At 37.9% G+C, this 23,134-nt stretch overlaps 1 pseudogene; it reads left to right on the forward strand.

Moving 5' to 3' along the window:
* LOC127619472 (trafficking kinesin-binding protein 1-like) overlaps positions 1-22,782 on the forward strand; it is a 42,758-nt pseudogene extending 19,976 nt beyond the window's left edge.
* Positions 22,783-23,134: the final 352 nt, after the last annotated feature.

Here is a 23,134-nt window from a genome sequence, read left to right on the forward strand (position 1 = left end):
AGAGGTGAAAGTTGATAAACAGGCGGGCAGCCTGAGCAAATCCAGGTAGCGAGCGTGGGTGGCTTGCAACCCGAAATAATCGCAACTAAACGCAACCGTCTGACAATCACGCCTGGCGGAGGCTGATCAAATGGATATTTCCTCCTGTTGACTGTGGTGAAGTCAGCGAAAACCGTAGAGCTGCGAAGCAAAGAGGTCGCGAGAAGCGAATAACAACTGAGGTAAGATAGCGCGTACTAGTGTTTTATGCACTTGGTAAGGGGCGGGTCCCTTACCGAGCATTGGACACGCGCTTCTGTCTGTCAGGCCAGACTTGGTGCAATTGGATGCTTCTGCAGAGGTCAGGTGCGGATGCCCTTCCCATAGGTGGATCTCAAACACGAGATGATGAAAGAGAACCTGACTGATCTAGAGAAGATCTGTGTGGAGGAGTGGGCCAAAATCCCTCCTGCAGTGTGTGCAAACCTGGTGAAAAACTACAGGAAACGTTTGACCTCTGTAATTGCAAACAAAGACTACTGTACCAAATATTAACATTGATTTTCTCAGGTGTTCAAATACTTATTTGCAGCTGTATCATACAAATAAATAGTTAGAAATCATACATTGTGATTTCTGGATTTTTTTTTTTTTAGATTATGTGGACATGCACCTATGATGACAATTTCAGACCCCTCCATGATTTCTAAGTGGGAGAACTTGCAAAATAGCAGGGTGTTCAAATACTTATTTTCCTCACTGTATACTTACAGAGCACTTTATTAACACCTGTACACCTACTTATTCATGTGATTATCTAATCAGTCAAACGTGTTGCAGCAGTGCAATGCATAAAATCATCCAGATACAGGTCAGGAGCTTTAGGTAATGTTCACATCAACCATCAGAATGGGGGAAAATTTGTGATTGTGGCATGATTTTTGGTGCCAGACAGGCTGGTTTGTGTGTAACTGCTGATCTCCTGGGATTTTCATGCACAACAGGCTGGAGTTTACTCAGAATGGTACCAAAAACAAAAAACATCCATCCTTGTTGATGAGAGAGGTCAAGGGAGAATAGCCAGACTGGTTTGAGCTGATAGAAAGGACTCTAACTCCGATAACTACTATTTAAAATTGTAGTGAGCAGAACAGCATCTCAGAATGCACACTTGAGGCGGATGGGCTACAACAGTAGAAGACCACCTCCAGAACTTTATTAGGAATATAGTGTTCATTGAGTTTAATTTAACAGTTATTATATATACACATTAACATTAGTAATATACATTAATGTTAAAGCTAAATCACAAACTAACAATGAACAATACTTTTATTTTACAGCATTTATTAATCTTGGTTAATTTTAGTTTGTAAATATACACATTTTCATGTTAGTTCATAATGCACTGCCTGATGTTTGTGTACATTTTTATGAAGAAATCAACATTAACTAACATAAATAAATGCTGTAGAAGTATTGATGATTGTTTGTTCATGTTAATTATTGTGATAAGTAATGTTAACTTACCTTATTGTAAATTGTTTGTCTTTTTCTTACATACTTGTAACCTTTATATTTAAAATTCACTTGTTATAATATTTAGGAATTATTCCTGTTCTATGTATTTTACCAGTGATCAATTCTAGGAATTGCTAATTAGTACCATAGATTATAGTCTAGAAAATACCCTTTCGATTTGACCTTGTGATAAATAAATGCCATCAGTACTCTGTCACATCCCACATTTCTCATTCCCTCCCTCCCTCTATCTTTCTCTCATCATAGTGTTAAATATAGTCACTCTTGTTGCTGTAACTGACCGCAGCATCACTCAGTTCTGTTACCAGAGGAAGTGTAACGCTCTCGTTTTGTTTGGTCCTCTCCTCTCTGCTGGCTGGAGAGGGAGAGAGGAAAGATGCACAAGATCATGGGAGCAGAAGACTTTGAGCTGGAGTGGTGCGATGTCGATGGTAAAAATAAAAAAAAACTTCAATGTGTTTATGTGTTTTTACATTTGAGGTACATTACATTCCATGTCTCACACTTTTATATTTTGTTTTATTAGTTGAGCTTTGATTGTTGAATATTAAGGGTGTTTTTTTATATGTTTCAGATGTAGTGTGTTTGTGTGCAATGATTTTGTCTTTAAGTTGCTCAGATGAGGTTCTGAAGTGATTTAATGTGAATTCTCTCTTTAACTCTCTTTGTGCTTTCTGAGTATAGTCAGAGGCCTGTGTGTGTGTGTGTGTGTGTGTGTGTGTGTGTGTGTGTGTGTGTGTGTGTGTGTGTGTGTGTGTGTAATAGAGTGTGAGAGGACAGTGATGTTGGTATGTTTGTCTTAATGCTTTCACTCAACATTCAAGTGCTTCCTGGCCTTGTTTTCAAAGTAAATGATTTTTCTTGGCATATGTCCTCACAAAGCTTCTCTTTTTCTCTTTCATTACCAGTCTAGAAGCATTTAGTATTTTTACATTGAAGGTCCAGAGGCTGAACTATGACTTTGGATCGGTACTCCTGATTAAAGCTGTAGAACTTTTCATTTTGTAAAGAGACATGTCTTGCTGTTTTGGTTTTAATGTATTTTTTTTGTTATAGTCTATAAAATCATCGCATAAATGTTCCCTCTTTAAAAAAAAAAAAAAAAGATCTTGCAGAATTGTAAGTTTGGTTGGAAATATGAGTTTATAGTTTTTATTGGGCCACATGTTAGTTGTGGCATAATCACTGACTATATCCCAAGATCCAAATCTGTGTTTTTTTAGTCAGATACCTTTTCACTTATGACAAAATAAGATTTTCCAAAATAAAGGTTCATCCTGTTCCCAACATATATTTTACCTTAGTGTATTCATTTGTACATATGTAGAATTTTGTAACAAAAGTTTCACTAAAAATATGTATTATTCCTAAATGTATTTGCTTTAAACTGGCTGAATGTGTGTGTGTGAGAGAGAGAGACTATATGAGTGCTTGATATTTCAGTAATAGTGACTGATCTGATTCTGGCTTACTGTGGATGGGGTTGCTGGGTAACAGCACCATGGAAACAGTTGCTAGGGCACTCACACATGATTTATCATTGATGTTATTGTAAGAGTGTGATGGTGTGAGGTCAGCAAGCCAGGAGCCATTTTTCTCTTTATGATGTTAAACTCACATTATATGTCTGAAAGCTAAAGAACACTTCTTGAGGTCAGTTTTTAACTATGAGCTCCAGAACTCACAGTCTCAGACACTTTTCAGACTTCTCTGGTTTATACAATATTTTTGATTCCCTCATTCTTTCCAAGTGAGTAGATCGAGGTTTTTTAATTAAAGTAAAATTGTTTACGCACTCTCCTCTTGTCGTCCGTTAGAGCTCATTGCTTTACTAAAATGTTTTCTGATCTCTCTGTGTGTATCAGTACTATGTGCTGAACGAGTGAGCCAGATGACTAAAACCTACAATGACATCGATGCTGTGACAAGACTTCTGGAGGAGGTGTGTTTACTTTGGATTAGAGTGACAATACATGCATTTAATATGATTACATAGTACCGTTACAACTTTCTTTACACTTTTCTCTAAAATATGTTTAATTATTTTTTGTCATCCACTAGAAAGAAAGGGATCTGGAGCTTGCTGCCCGGATTGGTCAGTCCCTCCTTAAGAAGAACCAAGTTCTGTCCGAACAGAATGAATACTTGGATGAACAAGTGGGCACCATCAGAGAGGAGGTACATGATCAGATTAATTTAAATATTTAGACGAAAGTGCCAAAATCTCTTTTCACAAGCTCTTTTGTGGTTTAAATTAGAATTTACTGATGTTTTTGCCGATATGAAAAAACTATGGTTTATTTATAATACATTTTCAAGACACTTGGTAAAAACTCTTTGAATTCAAATGCACAATCCAGAAATAATAATAGCCACAGAATGTAGAAGGGTCTGGACTCCCAAGAACTTGGAATATTTCATTTAGAATCATTCTCATATTAATGAGGAAAAACCGCCGTTACAGACGTGACAGTTGTGAAAGCGGCACTTACCTATATATGATGAGGTAAAACCATCCAAAATGCTTTGAAACCAGCAAACACTTTGACTTCTGAGACATTGTTGTAGAATCCCTTAAGGCTGCACAATTAATTGAGATAAGACTGAAATCGCAATATGGTCTTGAGCGATTATGAAAACTCGAAAGACTGCATTTAAAAATAGACTGCAATCAGCGCTTCAGTCAGCACTGTGTAATGTGTAAGCAAGCAGCACCCTCTAGCATTTTCCATTGTCCATTACACCACAATAGAACTTCAACGGGAAGTGTTTCATTTTATATAATATGATTCCGCATTTTCTGTTATGTTTATTTAATTTGTTGAATGGAATCAATAATAAAAAAAAAAATTATAAAAAGAACTACAAAATAACCTTTTGCAATGATATTTAGTTATTTATCAATATATATATATATATTTTTTTTGCTTTTATTTTCTATTTATCTTTAATTGTGGCTCTCTTTAAAATTTTGGCCTGTCAAGATCAATGGAAATTATTTATTGTTAGAACAATAAAAACATTTTGCACCTCTTTGTTCATTTTTAAAACATAATTCCTGAGCAAAACAGTGATCTGATGACAAAATAAGGTGTGTGGCAAAATATGGGCAACGTTTTTTGTTAAAACTGGTTTTGGTATCAGCCAAAAAATTCAGTGAATCCCTAAATTAAATGTACATTTTTCAGAATGAGTCTTTTATAACTATATGTAATAATCGGATGATTAGTAATTATCATATCTAATAACTAGACATGATAATTATTCTAGTCCAGTGATTTCCAACCAGGGGCTAATATACCCAAAGGGATTTTTAACCATGTTCCAGAGGGTACTTAAAAAGATTTTGATCTTCTTTTGTTAAAACAGAAGTTGCAACATAAAATTTAGGATTTCAAATAGATTAAAATAATCTATCTTAAAAATCTTTTAGATTTTTGGTAGTTTAAAAGTGAATTATTGTAATAAAGAGTACTTCATTAATAGTAATGGTAATGTTTAAGGATATCCTGTGTAAAATGAGTTAAAAGGAACACATTTCTGTTTTGGTGTCAATTAATCAACTTGGTCGTAATTATTAAATCATGTCCAATTAATGAATCCTTGTTGTTTGATTACATTTTGTTAATGTGATTGTATTTCAGGTGGCTCAACTGCACTATGAGTTAAATCTGAAAGATGAACTTCTGCAATTCTTCACTAATGCAGTGGAGGAGAGTGAAGAGGGGTCTGGATCGCCCACGTCAGTTCACTGTTTTATAACACTGTCCTGTTTTGTCTATTTCAAGGCCAGTGAAGCGTGTTCTGTCTGCTTTAGTTAAGATATTATTAGCTCATTTGTTGTTCTTAAGGGAGTTTTGGCTATTGTTCAGTTTAAAACATGTTTATAACTGGCTGGTTGTATGAATTTCAATAAGTTCAACAGCTGTTATTTCTGCTTAACCAGACAGACCAAAGTTCAACACTGGAAATGAAGAATACAGAATGGTAATATTTAAGTGTGCCCATTTCAGGACTGTTGTCATATTCATTTTTGTGTTTGTGGGGTCAGGGGTCGACAGAGCAGGGCAGGAGTGTCTGCTCCTGGTGGTTCTTCTCTGGACATCCTGCATCAGAAACTTAGAGACCTGGAAGAGGAAAACCTGACTCTCAGATCAGAGGTACACAAATATACAGAAAATAAGAATTTGACATTTATATATAAAAAAAATCAATATATACAGTATATATAAACACATATATGGTATGTGGAAAGTTCTCTTTTTTTGTTTTTTATTTTGGCTATTTTTGGAGCAGTGTGTGCGCCACTGGCCAAGTTCCATGAGTGATTGGAGAAACGTATTGATTTACTGTCTGTGCATATGTGTTGTGAAAGCATTAGCTTGTGATCTCTACAGAATATCTATTATCCAAGTAAGTTAGCGCTGCTCTGCACTGTCACTGACCCAGCAAATCTTTTACGCAACAGCATGGGTCAGCAACCATGAATTGCCATAAATCTTTTTGAAATATTTGAATATATATGCCTCAGCCAGAGACAGGCCACATTTATTCAAATGAATGGGAGAAATTGGAATGCTCATCGGTCAACGGATGTAGAAAGGAAGTCCCGCCTTACAGGTAAAAGAGCCAATCACCTTTTAGATACAGACATCACCTGTCAATCAACTTGAGAATGTGGTAGGATGGCCTGTATTAACTCTATAAGCAGGGAAAATTGCATTTTTGTAGCATAATCTGAGGTAAAGAAGCACAATTTATGATTCCAGATTTGTCAGATTTTACTGCAGATTTGAAATATGTCCTTTGATCGGAATCTTGACCAACTGTTTTGGAGATTTTGGTTTTCCTCTTTCAAGTAAATGCACTTTCATAACTGGAAATAGCTTCCTGGTAGCATTCCAAAGATGTCTGCCAGTGGACTGACTTGCTAGAAGACATTGCCTCAGTTTACAGCACTTTGATATAACTTGTTTTTAAATGTCCTTTATAAACAGGTTTGGGGAGTAATGGAATATATGCAATGGGATTATGTATTTAAAATGCTAAATATAAGTAACTGTATTCCACTACAGTTTTAAATAGTTGGTAATCAGAATACAGTTCCATTCAAAAAGTATTTTGATTACTAAAGAGATTACTTTGCATTTGAATGTCATTTGTTTAATTTAATATTTAGTCTGCTCAGTTGGAATACATTTATCCATATAAATGATGCGATCCAAAGAGCATTTGAACAGCAATGAAACACTTTCTTATGATGTGTTACATTCATACGAGCAGACAGAGAAGTAAGTTTGGAGCAGAAGAAATAGAAATAAACCTTGTGTAAATTGTCAGCTTTACGCTAAGCTAAAATGCGATTTCTAGCCATTTTACATGCACCTGTTAACAGGCACGATCATATTTTTTATCAAGAAAATCCACATTATATCATATATTTGTTATTCTTGATGAGAATCTTTGTATTGTTTTTCTGTAAAAACACCTAAAATCCTTAAAACAAGATCAATTAGATTGATCTTGTTTTAGAAGCAGCACTAAATAAGATGTTTAGGTTTTTCAGAGAATGTATTTTTAGCATGTGAATACTGTACTGGCAGATTTTTTATAATCAAAACAAATAAAAAAATCTACCAGTGCTGAAGAAGTATTCTAAAGTATTTAGATTACGTTACTGCCCACGAGTAATCTAACGGAATACTTTACAGATTACATTTTACACCAAATGTTCTGTAATCTGAAGTGTAATACAATAACAGTAACCTCCCAACCCTGTTTATAAATAAACATGATTTGACTCTCTCTTTCTCTCTCGGTAGGCGAGCCATCTGAAGTCTGAAACAGAGTCATATGAAGAGAAGGAACAGCAGCTAGTGAATGACTGTGTCAGAGAGCTCAGTGAGTGAAATTAATTTTTTCAGGCCAAATGCGGGGGTGTAGGGCTGTATATTTTGGCAAAACCCAAATGTTCCCACACTTTTCTCCACATAAAGGGCAATCCAGCATCCAGATCTCCACCATAGCAGAGGAGCTGGCCAAAAAGACAGAGGACGCCTCTCGTCAACAGGAAGAAATCACACACTTACTATCACAGATAGTGGACCTGCAGAAAAAAGCCAAAACCGTGAGTCTTTATGTGCACATAATCAAGATCTGATTTTAATAATTAAAGTGTTTCAAATACTTGTGAATGTATGTAAGCCTGGATTTCTTCATGAATTAGTCATAAAATTGGATGTGCTCTTCAACTAATCAAACACAGTACTCTCTTCAACCACCACCTGTGTGCAGCATTCACCTGGAGAGGAGTGAGTAGATTTATAGAATCAATTAATGGATGGAGATTATTAGGAGGCCATGATTGATTAGGGGTTACACCCCTACTCTTTTTAAGAGGTGTCCTTGTATTTTTAATCGACACAGAGACAGGACCTCAGTTTAACATTTCATCCAAAGGACAGTGCCTTTTTTACAGTATAGTGTCCCCATCACTATTTTGGAGCATAAGACCACAGGGTTAGCACCCTTCTGCTGGCCTCCCTAATACGTCTTCCAGCAGCAACCTTAGTTTTCCCAGGAGGTCTTCCATCCAGTTACTGACCAGGCTCAACCCTGCTTAGTTTCAGTGGGCAGCCGGTCTTGAGCTACAGGGTGATATGTCTGCTGGCAAAGGGATAGTTAATCCCTAAATGAAAATTCTGTCATCAATGACTCACCCTTATGCCATCCCAGATGTGTATGAATTTTTTTCTTCTGATGAACAGAAATTAAGATTTTTAGAAGAATATCTCGGCTCTCTAGGTCAATACAATGCAAGTGAATGGTCCTTTGAAGGTCCAAAAAGCATATAATGGCAGCATAAAAGTAATCCATATGACTCCATTGGTAAAATCCATATATTCTGAAGCGATATTATAGGTGTGGTTGAGACACAGATCAAAATTTAAGTGCTTTTTTTACTACATGCGTGAAGAATATTAATCGCCAAAAACAGAAGAAGAATGTGGAAGTGAAAATGGAGATTTATAGTAAAAAAGGACTCAAATATTGATCTGTTTCTCACTCACTCCTATCATAATGCTTATGAAGACATAAATGTAACCACTGGAGTAGTATGGATTACTTTTATGCTGCCTTTATATGCTTTTTGAACCTTCAAATTCTGGCCATGATTCACTTGCATCTTATGGTCCTACAGAGCTAAGACATTTTTCTATTAATCTTAGTTTGTGTTCAGCAGAAGAAAGAAAGTCATACACATCTGGGATGACATGAGGGTGAGTAAATGATGAGAGAATACTCCTTTAAACCCCCACCTTTGAAGGTGGGGGAAATCAGTATTACAAAGTATTTCAATAGTTAACCTCATGATACTGCATCCACATTCTAATGCAAGTAATCGTTATATTTAGTTGTATTCTTCACAGCTATATTAATCAGGGTGGTATTGGGATGAGGATCTTGATCTCGTGTGTGTTTTTGACAGTACGCTGTTGAGAATGAAGAACTGAATCAGCACCTTTCGGCAGCTAAAGATGCTCAGAGACAGCTCACTGCAGAGGTACTTCATATCATATATTATATAAATCAACATAAAGAATAGTGACATTCTAAGATGCTCTTCATTATGATATTAATTAGCATGTCTTCATTATGTATTCCCTTATTATTTCTGGGTGAATGTCATTTACTCTATATTGTTTACACCCACACAGCTGCAGGAGCTGGAGGACAAATACTCTGAGTGTATTGAGATGCTACATGAGGCTCAAGAGGAACTCAGGAACTTACGGAACTGCAGCATGTCCACAGGAATTCATCGGCGCTATCACACTATGGGACTTTTTCCCTTGGTACACACACAGTATAACTCATACAATGACAGTGAAAATGCAAAATGATGAATCTGAAAAGAAGGAAAACATCTTTTGGCCCTAATATTTATTTAGACAAAAAATATAAAAAAATATAACAAAAAAATCCAACCATATGGCATCTGCAGACAAATGATGCAAGACTTTTCTCAGAACTCACTTTACGTTTCTTTGCCACTTAAACTGGTCTCAAGTGCTGAGTTCAGAATTGCATACTACTCTTACTAGTTCTGCTATAGACATTGTAGAGGGGGAGGCATGGCCGGGCACCATACTGTGGAGAGTGAAGCAGGGGAGATGAGTGGTGAATGATTTCCACCTGTGCTTAACACCTGTCTTGTGTTTCAGTGAGGAGTGATTGGGGCTTTTAAGGAGAGGAGACAGTGGCAGTCGAGAGAGAGAGCCCAGCTGAGAGGCTACTTGTGTGTTGGCTGCAGCCGTATTTTCAACATTTTAAGCTTTAAGCGAACGTGTTTATTTTGTTAATAAAAAAAGTAACGTTCCTGAGTTGGAATCACCGTCTCCTGCTTCCTCATTCCTTGAACCTCGTTACACTGGTGCCAGAACCTGGGATTGAGGGTGATACGTTGTCATGGAGTCCTCACCATTGGCGGACATCATCAAGACCCTCGCTGGCATCCACCAGACTCAACACCAGGCCCTCCTGAAGCTTCGAGCGAAAAAGGAGCAACGTTTCGAGATGCTCCTGCAAGCCCAGGCGGAGGACCGGCTGGTGTTCCAGAGCTTGTTGCCAAGTGGCACTCCAGCAGCAACACTGGCGGTGGGACCAAAGTCTTCATTTAGCTTTTTTTGCGGCTGCTGCGGGGTTGGGCTGGTCCCAGATGCAGTGGACGGTCCGCCTGCTGCCACTTTTGTTGGAGAGAGGCTCAGCTCACAACCCAACAACTGCCAGTGGCTAACCTGCTGGAGTATCCAGATCTGAAGCGGGCCAACATCGTCAGTGCTTCCGGGTGCTGACCTACGGAGGATTCGGCTGCCCATTCGCTTTCGCCCTGTAGCTCCGAGATGACTGGCAGAGGTGGTTACTAGCGGAGGACTGTGATGCCAGGAGAATTATCATCTTAGTGGTGCTGGAACAGTTCTTTGACCGTTTGCCCAAAAGGACCGCGGAGTGGGTCCAGTGCCACCACCCGACTGGAGGATGCAGTCTGTCTGGCTGAGGTCTCCACTTGACAGCATATCCGGGAGATGGCCAAGCTATTTCTCTCTCTTCTCCTGCTGTCTCTTCCCCTCTTTTACCTCACCTTGTTCCAATCCCTGCTCCCCAGAGACAGGGATTTATTCCCCCAAACCCCACTCCGCAAGTCCCGGCTTCCCCAACCATTCCTTGCTGGGGATTTCCCTCTGAAGCAGACATGAGATGAGAACCTTAGGCACGCCTTTGATCAAGTGAAAATTATTGATGGTTAACTCCTCCAGCCATACTTTGCACTGGCATATCTGTACTTTTCTATCATAAATGATAGGTTGTATCGAGTGACGCAGGATGCTCAGACAAAAGAGGGTACAACTTAGTTGTTGATACTCATCATAATCCGATGCCGAGTCACTTAGGGCGAGAAAAAACACTAAACCCTCTAATGGCCCATTTCTATTGACCGGGCATTCACGTAGATGTTCGCATGTGATGTGCAAGCATGCCGTGAATGTCAGCTGGTGAGTCCGCCAGCCACCCCAACAGCGACCTATTGAGCCCACTTCCTTTGATTGAGGTCCCCTTCGAAAGAGTAGTATGGACCTCGTCGGGCCATTAGAGTGGATGGCACTTTATTTTGTGTTGGTTCTGGTGGACTACATGCGATATCTGGAAGTAGTGCCTCTACACAACATTTCAGCACGTAGTGTTGAGGGAGGCACTCTTCAGAATCGTCTCCTGAGTGGGGATTCTGAAGGAAAGGTACTACTTTCATGTCACGTACACTACGTGAGCTGTACGAATTATTGGTTATTAAATCGATTCGGACAAGCGGGTACCACCCACAAACGGACGGCTTGATTGAACGGTTTAATCAAACCTTGAAAAACATGATTCGTAAGTTTGGGCATGAAGATGCTCGATTTTTATAAGTGGCTTGAACCCCTGTTATTCACAGCACGAGAGGTCCTGCAAGCCTCCACAGGGTTTCCCCCATTTTAATTGTTGAAAGTCTCGTGGTGTCTTAGACATCGTGAGGGAAAATTGGGAGGAGGGACCTTCAAACAGCAAAAACAAATTCAATTCATTCTTGACCTGAGAGCAAAACTCCACATATTGGGGCAGCTATCGTAGGATATTTTGCTACAGGCTCAAGAACGTCAATCCCAGCTGTATAACGGGGTGCTTGGCTATGTAAATTTACACAGGGTGATAAAGTCCTCTTACTACTACCCACATCAAGCTCTAAATTACTCGCAAAGTGGCAAGGGCCCTTTGAGGTCACACGGCAAGCTGGGGAATTCGATTATTAGGTTAAGTGTATGAATAGAGGCAGAGCACGTCAGATTTACCACATCAACCTCCTAAAACTATGGAAAGATGCGTTCCCCAGGGAGTCGGCGGCAGGCCAGATGGTTCCCCAGCCTGAGTCAGGCGGTGGGGATATGTGGAGGCGGAGGCATGGCCGAGTGCCATGCTGTGGAGAGTGAAGCAGGGGAGTGGTGAATGATTTCCACCTGTGCTTAACACCTGTCTTGTAATTAGGGCTTTTAAGGATAGGAGGCAGCGGCAGTCAAGAGAGAGAGCCCAGCTGAGAAGCTGCTTGTGTGTTAGCCACTGCCATGTTATCAACCTTTTTGAGTGTTTGAACTAACTTAACTTTTGCACTTTAAGCAAACATGTTTATTTTGTAAATAAAAAAGTGACATTCCTGAGTTGGAATCGCCATCTCCCGCTTTCTCATTCCTTGAACCTCATTACAGACATATGGCAGAAATAGTATATGTAGAATGCAATTCCGAACTCAAAGGTAATTTTTTGTGGATGCTGTATGACATATGTTCCTCTCAAGTTCACTCATCAGGTGTCCTAGCCTAGCCGAGTACCCACAGGTGTAGTTCATCACATTAAATATAGACATTGAAAGCGTTTGACAAGTTTGAAAGTCCAAGTTTGTCTTGTTTTATCATTTAGAACTTAACTTCTTTTTATGAAATTTCTTGCTTGAAAAGTGTTCTGCCTTTCAAATAAATCCCACTTTTGATATCTTGTGTCTAATACAATGACATTCAAACCACTTTATCTGTGTACGTGTGTTTCAGGACTCCCTGGCTGCTGAAATTGAGGGAACAATGAGGAAGGAACTGAGTCTTGAAAATCCTGAAAATGAACAGCAGAAGTAAGAATTTTCTTCTCTTTCTTACCTTCCTACCATATAGCACATTTTCTTTCATAGCCACAATCTGAATTCCTCTGTTTAGTTCAACAGAAGTGTTTGATTCTTTGCGTAGAGTGACAATATTTGTTGTCGTCTCAAGGGACCCTCATAAACGTGTGTTTGAGACTGTGAAGAACATCAACCAATCAGTGAAAAAGCGCTCTTCTGCACATCCTGCTGCTAACATACCTGGGTCCAATCAGACGCTCTCCTGCCTTAGCACCACCTTCTCTGAAAGCAGTAGCAACAATGCTGCCCACAACAACAACAGTACCCAGAGCATGCTTCTGGAGAGTGCCTCCACAGATGCTGCGTGAGTTGGGACGATAGTAAGGCTTTGTTTACAAAGCCTATAATGTTCATTTAACCATTAAAGTTAACATAAAACAGCAGCCACAATCCATTTTACTTCTGTAATGTGATGAAACAGGATTTTCATCAAGAAAAAATGTAGGGCAGGACTTGGATTTATTAATTGGAAATGTACTCGATTGCAACAAGTGGGCATTTCATACCAGAATACACCCAGACTTAAAACAAGTATGCAGTTGATTACTTGACCATTCAGCATCCTAATTAACATCAGACAAGAAGGGAAGTTGCTTTAGAGGCAGACTAATTTATTACATTTTAATGAAAGATTACAAGAAAAACTTTTTTTTCCATCGGAATAACGCACGCCAACAAAGTGTGCACGATAATGGCAAGAATGTGTATTAAAAAATACTGTAAATAGGGTCAGTTTTGATTTCATGTTTACTTTAAGATAAAGTTGAATAAAATATATTAAAATAATAAAATGTTTGTATAAAAATATTCTTTAGTGATGACAACTCTTGGAAAGATTTAGCATGTTAATGGGAGAATTACATATTGATAGAATATATTGCTCTTGGTGGACTAGATTTGCTATGCTTCTGGTGTTGCAGAGCAAGTACGGAGACTTGCTACTGCTAGAACATACACAGACATACTGAATTAAGCATGTGGACATCCTGCTGTACAATTTGACAAACACAAGACAAGCATGCATTATGGAGATAAAACAGTATCAAAACATCTCACAAATGCACACAATTACAAGGTAATTCAGAAATGCATGCAACAGATCCACATGTGCGGTCAATCCAAAATTCATGCAACAACTCCACACATGCACAGCATTCCACAAATATACGCAACATATCCACATGTGTGCTCAATCCACAAATGCATGCAACAGATCTAGACATACAGCAATTCACAAATGCCCTTAACAGATCCACATGCACACTCAATCCACAAATGCATGCAACAAATCCACACACGCACACAGCAATCCACAAATGCACGCAACAGATCCACTAATCTGCTCAATTCACAAATGCACATATGCACTCCATGTATGTACAGCTTCATAAGTCAAAACAATTAACTAGTGAATAATAATTAAAATAGTTTTTTAACAACCAACGTTTCACCTTGTATGATTTATTTTTACGCTTGCTGGATATGCAACAGCAGTGTCAGAAAACAGTCTAATCTATAGCTGTATTTTGTCCAAGGAAATTATTAATAATTACTCAGACAGCATGCATTTTTACATTCATGATGAATACTGGCAATAAATTATAATTAATTTGTTTGTTAATAATTGTGTATCCTTATTTTTTCATTGTCTTTATCTTAACTCGTCCCTCGTAAAAAAACACAAGGAAAGAATGGAAGGATGCTATGCAATTACAGAATCATAGAATGAATCAAAGCATTACATATGTAAAATTGCATATGTTTTGAAAGGGGTTTTCAAAGTGTGGGGCGCGCCTCTCCAGGTGGGTGCTAGAGCATGTCAGGGGAGGTGCGGAGAGTGGTTAAAATCATTATTAAATAATTAATATGTATACATACACTGGCAGCCAAAGGTTTGGACAAATTTACAGATTTTGCTCTTATGTAAATAAATTGGTACTTTTATTCACCAAAGTGGCATTCAACTGATTACAATGTATAGTCAAGACATTAATAACATGAAAAATCACTATTACAATTTGAAAAATAAAATTCAGAACATAAACTTAAACTTCTTTAGAGTTCTCATAAAAAAATCCTCCACGTACAGCAACGACATCTTTTCAGATCCTTGACATTCTAGCTGTCAGTTTGTCCAGATACTCAGGTGAATTTTCACCCCACAATTCCTGTAGCACTTGCCATAGATATGGCTGTCTTGTTGGGCATTTCTCATGCACCTTACAGTCTAGCTGATCCCACAAAAGCTCAATGGGGTTAAGATCCATAACACTCTTTTCCAATTATCTGTTGTCCAATGTCTGTGTTTCTTTGGCCACTCTAACCTTTTCTTTTTGATTTTCTGTTTCAAAAATGAGTTTTTCTTTGCAATTCTTCCCATAAGTCCTGCACCCCTGAGTCTTCTCTTTACTGTTGTACATGAAACTGGTGTTGAGCGGGTAGAATTCAATGAAGATTTCTCAAACTAGAAACTCTGATGTACTTATCCTCTTGTTTAGTTGTACATCTGGCCTTCCACATCTCTTTCTGTCCTTGCTAGAGTCATTTGTTCTTTGTCTTTGAAGACTGTAGTGTACACCTTTGAATGAAATCTTATGTTTTTTGGCAATTTCAAATGATTGACTGATGAGTTTCTAGACAAAGCTGTTTCTTTTTTTTGGCCATTTTTGACCTTAAGACATGGCAGTCTATTGCATACTGTGGCAACTCAAAAACAATCACAAAGACAATGTTAACTTCATTTAAGGAACCAAATATCTTTCAGCAGTGTTTTATATAATACAAGTGATTTTCTAGTACCAAATTAGCAATTTAGCATGATTACTCAAGCATAAGGTGTTGGAGTGATGGCTGCTGGAAATGGGGCAAAATGACTTTTTTCAAATAGTGATGGTGCTGTTTTGTACATCAGTAATTTCCTGACTAAAGTTGGTGATCAGTTTAATGCCACATTGGTGACCAATTTCCGACCAACTTCTGAAACAGCAAAATCTGAACATTATTCCAAACCTTTGGCCGCCAGTGTATACAGTATGTATTGAGTTAACTATTATATTAGATTTAAAACATTATTTGAACAATCCTGAAAATAATAGGCATAAAAAATAAAAATGTTGTCTAGCCCGCAAATAAAGCAGATAAATATTAGTCTGTAATTACAAGTTTCTGAGACCACCAAATTCTAATCCTTCAGTTTCAGTGGTGAAACCCAAAAGCATCAGGCATTCCCATTTTTTGCACTACAGATCAAAGAGTCCACTGATGTGTCCAGGTGTTAACTTATGTGAGGTACGTAAAAAATATGGACATTCAAGAAGAGTTTCTATTCAGTAGTCCTTTGCCCGCCCACACACACACACACACACACACACACACACACACACACACACATGTTGTGTTTCCATGTTTTATGGGGACTTTCCATAGACATAATGGTTTTTATACTGTACAAACTTTATATTCTATCCCCTAAACCTACCCCTACCCCTAAACCTAACCCTCACAGAAAACTTTCTGCATTTTTACATTTTCAACAAACATAATTTAGTATGATTTATAAGCTGTTTTCCTCATGGGGACCGACAAAATGTCCCCACAAGGTCAAACATTTCGGGTTTTACTATCCTTATGGGGACATTTGGTCCCCACAAAGTGATAAATACACGCTCACACATACACACACACACACACACACACACATGTTGTGTTTCCATGTTTTATGGGGACTTTCCATAGACATAATGGTTTTTATACTGTACAAACTTTATATTCTATCCTCTAAACCTAACCCTACCCCTAAACCTAACCCTCACAGAAAACTTTCTGCATTTTTACATTTTCAAAAAACATAATTTAGTATGATTTATAAGCTGTTTTCCTCATGGGGACCGACAAAATGTCCCCACAAGGTCAAAAATTTCGGGTTTTACTATCCTTATGGGGACATTTGGTTCCCACAAAGTGATAAATACACGCTCACACACACACACACACACACACACACACACACACACACTCACTCCTCCTCTCTGTTACAGATCTTCTGACTGGTTTGACTGAGAGGGACCATTATTGGAATTTCAAATTATGTTCTTTTTTTCTTCTAGGAACTAGCATATTTTTTTGCATGCATTTGTGGATTGCTGTGTGTGTATGGATCTGTTGTGTGTATATGTGGATTGAGCGTGCATGTGGATCTGTTAAGTGCATTTGTGGATTGCCTTGTGCATGTGTTGATCTGCTGTGTACATTTGTAGATTACCACATGTGTGTGTGGATCTGCTGCATGCATTTGTGGATTGTTGTGTGCATTTGTGGATCTGTTGCGTGTATTTGTGGATTATCATGTGCATTAGTGAGATGTTTTTATACTGTTTTATCTCCGTGATGTATAACATGCTGCTGCACAATTAGGCATAAATAAAGTTCCCATGTAGCATCTAGACATGTGAAGCTGAAGAAGAGGAGGGTTTCAGAGAAAAATCTTGCAGCACACTGCAGTGAAACCAAATTATATGAAAACTGAGCAAGTTTAAATATTGATTGTCTACCCAATTACACATCAAAGGACCTATCAGTTTACAATGTGTGAGCCAGTTACCTTGACATATTACGTGTTAGCGAGCTGATTGGCTTAAAGATTGCAAGTTCAATCAGCTTGCACCATAGTTGCATGCCTAAACTTAGTCATTAACTGATTGGTTTGTTTTAGATCAAGGCTGCCATTTCAGTTATTTCTCAGCAATTAAGAAAATATAAATTTCTTGTTCTCTGACTGCAGTGTGGATGCCCGTGAGAAGCGATCCGGCTCTGAGGAGCTAAAACTCGCTCTGCGGCGACTGTCTCTACGGCGGCAGAACTGCCTGAGCGAGCGGCTCTTTTTTGAGGAGGAGAGGGAATGGCGTAATCGGGACCCATCAACTGGTGGAGATTATTCCAACAGGATCATGCACAGTGAGAGCATCATGTCACTGGGTGCTTGGGCCAGCCGCCCATATCTTCCAGACAAGCTCCAGATTGTCAAACCTCTGGAAGGTGACCAAAATGTCTATTCTAGGACACGCATACGTTACCGTTCCAGGCACCGCCCACCCTCAATGATGCTTTTCAATTCATTTTGGGCACTCATGCACCCCCGCAAGCACTCGTACTTTAGAGAGCCACGCTCCTGGTTACAGTGACAATAATGATGAGTTTATAGCAAAGTTTTGTAAATGGATAAACAGAAAACTTAAAAAGTAAAAAAAATAAAATAAAATAAAAAAAATAAAAATATATATATATATTATATATTAATTAATTCTATTATATATATATTAATTCTATCATTATTTTCTCAACATAATGTAATTCACAAATCACATGTTTTTTTCTTGACAGTATAAAATGACTTTACTCTGATTGTAATGTAAATGTAAGTTAACACAACAAAGTAAATTATTACATGATTATTACATGGGGCTGAACTTATCCTTTAATTTAGTATAAAGCTAATTTAGAAGGAATCAACCCCTCTTGTGTGTCATTTGACTGATGAAAATTATTTCGCATGTGCTATTACTATTATGCATATTCATTTATTCTATATTCTTGCACCATTATATAATATTTATTCTATTATGTACTATGAGGCAATTAAAGGGGCTGTTTTTTTATTTTAATTGTATCTACACTGTCAAAAAGTGTATGTGCAATTTGTAAGAATGCATTCAGTCAGTTATATATATATATATGTTCTGGTGATTTGGTATAGTATATTTTACTACCTAAGCTGCTAACTACCTAAAAAAAATGCTTTAAATTGTACTTTGTCAAGTTTGTTGTGAAAGTTAATGGAGGAAAATAATTTAATTTCATTACGTTTAACTCCATTTACTGAAGGTTTTTGTTTGTACAGCTTAATACCGCCACCTGCTGGAGAATACGTGAAGAAATGAACACGCGCTTGTATTTTCTTTTCTTTTTTCTGTACTTTTCGTCCCTTTATCTGTTTCAACACAATATATTTCTTGTACTCTCATACTTTTTAATTTCTCACCTCACATTTTCTGTAGAAATATGACTTTGTATGTTCTGTACTTCCATTTATACCTCCAATAAAGTCACTTCATCTTTTTCATTTTACTTTTCTCATTTTTTGTCTCATTTTCTGTTTACTATCAGTGCAACATTAGCACGATTAACATTGCATCATTTTTAACATGTTTTTTTTCGACATTGACGAGTGAGCAGTGTAAATTAGGTTCTGAAATCTTCCTCTCTCAAACACTTCCTAGGTTCAGCTACACTTCAGCACTGGCAGCAGTTAGCTCAGCCTAACCTGGGTGGTATCCTTGATGCTCGGCCTGGTGTGGTCCCAAAAGGATTCCGTCCTCTGGAACTGGACCTGGAGGAAGTGTATCAATATGCCGATTATGTGGAAGACGAGCCTGGAGAGCAGTACTTCCAGAATCTTCCGACTACAAACTTACCCAATCCCAGTGCCCCCCCCTGGACAGAGCCATGCCCCCTCAGCATTCCCATCACCCTATCTCAACACAGGGCATGCTTCCGCAGAGTTCTCAAGTAAGACAACCTGTTTTTGTATAATAATTATTAATTATAATTATTTTTAAAGGCGACATATCATAAGTAGGGATACACCAATATGAAAATTAACAAAAAGAATTGCAAAAAAAATAGGCCGATACCGATATTTTGCCACTAACCTTATTTTGTCATCAGACAAAACATTTACTTTGGTACAAAAGTTTTTTTTTTACAGTTCTAACAATAAATAATTTCCATTGAATATGGATTGAATCTGTTAAACACATGAAAGGCTAATTTTCTTAAGAAAGCCACAAAGAAAGATAAATAGAAGATAACATTTAAAATGTTAATCTGTATTTCAAAAATATTTTTGCAGTTCAAAACAACAGAAATCATTTTACATTTATGCACTGTATATGATAGAACATTAGAAATTCATACTATGCATATGTTGGACAATTCCATGGAAATGTCAACCACATCATGGAAAAATCTAAAAGTTTAAACCCCTTTTAAATTTTGTTTTATAGTTGTATAAATTATACTGCCGTCCAGACCACTAGAGGGCGCCGCTTGCTCACACAGGGCTGACTGAAGCACTGAATGCAGAAAGGTGGACTTTTAAGGTTTGGTAAATGTGCAAGGCCAAATTGCGATTTCAATCTTAATTAAATCAATCATGCAGCATTAATGGATATTATACATATTTCTCAGAAGTCAAAGTCTGCAGGTTTCAAAGTGTTTTGAATGGTTTCCTTAATTCACAACTGTCACGTCCGTTTACAGTGTTTTTTTCTGCATTAACATAAGAATGAAGGAAATATTTAATACTTAGGATTGCCAAAACTTCTACATATTGTGGCTATTAATATTTCTGGATTGTGCATTAAAATTCACAGAGTTTTTAAATACTGTGTTTCTTTGTTCTTAATTATAAGTCAACCATCGTTTTTTCATATTGGCGTTTTCATGCGTATAACCGATATGCAGATGGTTTTAATTTGTTCAATAATTGGCCAATAAATATCGGCAGCCGATAATACATTGGTGCATCGAATCGGAATACAATTTTTCATATAATTTATAAGGAAACTTCATGATCAATTAAAGATAACACAGAGGTCACAGTACTAAGAAAACAAAACTTTCACTACTAACAAATCTGCAAAGACAGCTTATCCGTACTTTCACAACTTACTGACATCAGACATTTTATATATATTTGAACATATGACCGCCCACTTTTACCCTTCATCGATGCCTATTTGGTATTCAGAAATGGTCATGGTGAGGTAATACTGTTACAAAGGAAGTATTGGTACTATCATTCTTATCACCTGAAGAACTGATGATAGTAAAATAAATATAGAAAAATCTATCAAATTGTGCTTTTCCTGGCTGTGTGTATCACTCGATCAGTGGCTGACCAAATTCGATTTTTAACAAGGCCCCTGATCATTTCATTTTAGTTTTTAGTTTTAGAGGAACACTTCAACAGGGATTGCGATTATAAATCTGCTATATTGTAATATTGTATAATGGGACTTTATTGTACTCAACAGCAAACCAACAGCTTGTGTGTGATTGCAGCAAATTGCTGTATCTTATTTCACTTGCAAAGAGGGTTTACATAGAAGCCTAAAAGGAACAGCAAAACAAAAGCTGGAGTTTTATAAATAATAATAATAAAAAATAATTTAAACAAAACTATTAACATTATAAATGGACCTCAGGGAAAAAAATGAAATGATAAATAAATTTAAGATATGATCCCTTTAATATACGTGTACATTTACACATTGCTGGTGTCTAGTCTGAGCTTTTGTGTCTGTTTCAGTGTATTTCCCAGGCAAACACATGGCTCATACAAGCTCTACCTACACCTTCACCACCTGCAAAATCCTCCATCCTTCTGATGAATTAACCAGAGTGACACCTAGGTAATGTACCATCCATAACTGTGCCCTTCTAACACCAACTTTTCACTGTCTCTGAGACTCGCATATCACTGTCATATTTCTCCCCCTAGTGCCAGTCATAATGAACTGTCAAATATTATTATTATTAAAGTTTTACAGTTTATAATTAATAATAGCCTAACAACAATATTAATAATAATAATTCAGCAAATAGGGAGTAGAAATTCATAGATATTATTTAAATATAAAGGTTTTCAAGTGCATAAATAAAACACACATGGACACATTTAATTACAAAAGCCTTTTGTGATTTATTTGCAATATGAATGATAATTTCTTCCGAGGTAGCAGGTACTTATAATATAGTGTAGGACAAAACCATTTCTATTTCTCACTTTGCGCTCATAGCTTTGAATGAAGACATCATATCTGGTTGGGTGGTCGCAAACAATCTTGTTGCACAAGTTGAACTATTTCAATTCATCCAAAGATCAAATCGGATACAAAAATTCCACATCCGCAGATGGTCGGAGCTCTACGCAGCCCCCATGCGACTCTCCATTAGAAATGACTGACTTTTTTGGATGCAGTGAAAAGGCGGCTTTTCATAAATCAGCAAAACAGCTCTATTTCATCTTTTTTCTCATTTTCTTTCAGTATAAACTCCATCACCACCTCATCCTGTGTGATGTCAACCAGTCTGCGATCGACGCCCACTGCCACACCCTGCACTCCTCATCGAATGAGTCTATCCCAGTCTCAGTCCTTTACCAACCTGAGAGACTCCACCAAAACATTTAGCACGTCTTTGGGGCTGGTGCGCCTCCTCCAGGAGAGGGGCATTTCTGCCGCAGTGTACCAACCTCAGATCTGGGACAGAGGAAGTGGAGGAGTCCTCTTCTCCACCTCAGTTCTACCTTCCCATTCTCCAGACCACCACCGTCCCTCCACCCCACCCAACTCCCCCACCCGTCACACTGCCAATCCAGGTGAGGCGGTTTCCAATTCAGACACAGCCACACCCTTCTCTTTCAAGAGTCCATCCTATGAAAACTTTCTGGCTTCCAAGCCAGCAAGGTCCATTTTGAAAGAGGTGGCAGGGGTGTCCGGATCTCAGGCCAAAGACTGTGAGAGCCAAACTGATGTGAGTATGTACAATCTGAACCTGGTGTATAAGCTGAAAAGGTTGGGCTTGGCAAGTCCAGGGGCTTCTGGGGCTACAGGGGGAGGGATTCCAAGGACAAGCCCACTTATAGGTCCTCTAGGTGGGTTTCGGAGGGCAGGGTCACCTTTTAGTCCACTAAACGAAGGCATGAGGAGGAACCGTAGCTATCCAGCCATGGTTGGGGCCAGTATGGCGATGAAGGGGCCAGGCCCTCAAGGGGACGAAATGCTTCTGACTCCTAAACTACCCAAGCAAACAAGTCTCAAATAATGAATTGTGCATAATAATGAATCACACAAACACATGCACTCAAAATACCGTAAAATACTGTATATTGCGCTAATAAACACATACAGAATTTAAGTTAAAAATTATAATAAACATTGTTATACACATTCACTTAAACACTACTCTCAACACATATATTGTATATATTATTAAAGGAATATTCAGGTTTCAATACAAGTTACACTCAATCTAAAGCATTTATGGCATAAAGTTGATTACCACAAAGATTAATTACGACTCGTTCCTTTTTTCTTTGAAAAGAGTAGAAATCGAAGTTACAGTGAGGCACTTACAATGGAAGTGAATGGGGCCAATCCGTTAACATTAATATACTTAATGCTTCTAAAGTATAGCTGCAAGACATAAACAATATGCATGTTAACATGATTTTAATGTGATAAACTCACTTATTCTTTTCTGTGTAAAGTTATAGCCAACTGTGCAACTTTG

The sequence above is a fragment of the Xyrauchen texanus genome, chromosome 26 (genome assembly GCF_025860055.1).
Source record: "Xyrauchen texanus isolate HMW12.3.18 chromosome 26, RBS_HiC_50CHRs, whole genome shotgun sequence".
NCBI lineage: Eukaryota > Metazoa > Chordata > Actinopteri > Cypriniformes > Catostomidae > Xyrauchen > Xyrauchen texanus.